Source organism: Corvus brachyrhynchos, unplaced genomic scaffold (genome assembly GCF_000691975.1).
Source record: "Corvus brachyrhynchos isolate BGI_N302 unplaced genomic scaffold, ASM69197v1 scaffold17, whole genome shotgun sequence".
NCBI classification, from domain to species: domain Eukaryota; kingdom Metazoa; phylum Chordata; class Aves; order Passeriformes; family Corvidae; genus Corvus; species Corvus brachyrhynchos.
This window is the reverse complement of record NW_008240046.1, coordinates 15,027,919-15,029,048: the sequence shown is the minus strand read 5'-3', so window position 1 is coordinate 15,029,048 and position 1,130 is coordinate 15,027,919.

The following is a 1,130-nucleotide window of genomic DNA, read 5'->3' as shown; positions in this document are numbered from 1 at the left end:
TTGGTTTGTGTTCCCTGCGCGGGCAGAAGGACCCTTGGTCCCGTGACTGGAACAGTTCCTGGGCAGAGCCCCGGCCATGCGGCTGGAGAAATAAACACCTCTGAAACATCTAGCAAGAATCTGTCTGTCCATATATATTTCCTTTCCACGGGACTCCTGGTTTGATATATGCATGGTGCAGTATCCCCACTGCAACAGATAACTCCCTCATGTTTTAGCATTTTAGGTGTAGCACTTTTCTTAAAAGCAAATATTATTAATCATAGCTGTTCATAGCAAATTTCTGGTTCATATAATTAGATAATACATAACTGAATATGATTTCTGAGTGGCTTTTATTGCAGCAGTCAATTCATACACTGATGTTAAAAACTCATTTACCTGCTTCTTCATTCCCCATAATGATCTTTTTAAAGGAATATTTCAAAGTTTTGAATTAAAAGCTGTATAGAAACACAAATTAAGTATAGAATTGTAAAATCATACAATCTTCAAGGCTGGAAGAGACCTTTAAATTATCAAGTCCAGCTGTCAACCCAACCCTATCACAGCCCTATCAGCCCTAATCTACTAAACCACATCACCCCGCTGCGGCATTCCAGGCCAGCTGCAGGTTTAGGAAGCTGTAGATTTCGGGAAAACAAACCCCCACTAATAGGGGGTTAAATAGGTTTCTGAGAACACTCCCCACAGTCAAGTCTTGTACTATTTTCATATTTTGATTTTAATAACACCACTATAGTAGGTTAAAAGGCCTCAGAGAACTAGAGTGGTAGATATTGCTTCTTATCTGTAATATGTCTGTAATCAGATTTTCTAGAATAATGCCTTGAAAATCTCTGCAGCTAAATTTAGAAACTTTTAAATAGGTGTATTTAATTCCAAACCTAGACTTGCTCTCCAGCAACTACCCTCTCTACATGAATGTTAAGTTGTTAGATACTTCCTAAGTTGTACAAGAAAGTATTGATCAAGTGATTTCTTCATTAATTTACCTGTGTTCTTATCTATTTAAAATTAGTTTGTTAGAACAATAAATGGAACCCATGAAAAGCAACATTGGTTTGGAGAATGTTATTTTTTTTTGTTTGGAGAATGGTTATTTTACTCATGTTGGGTTTTCTTAAACA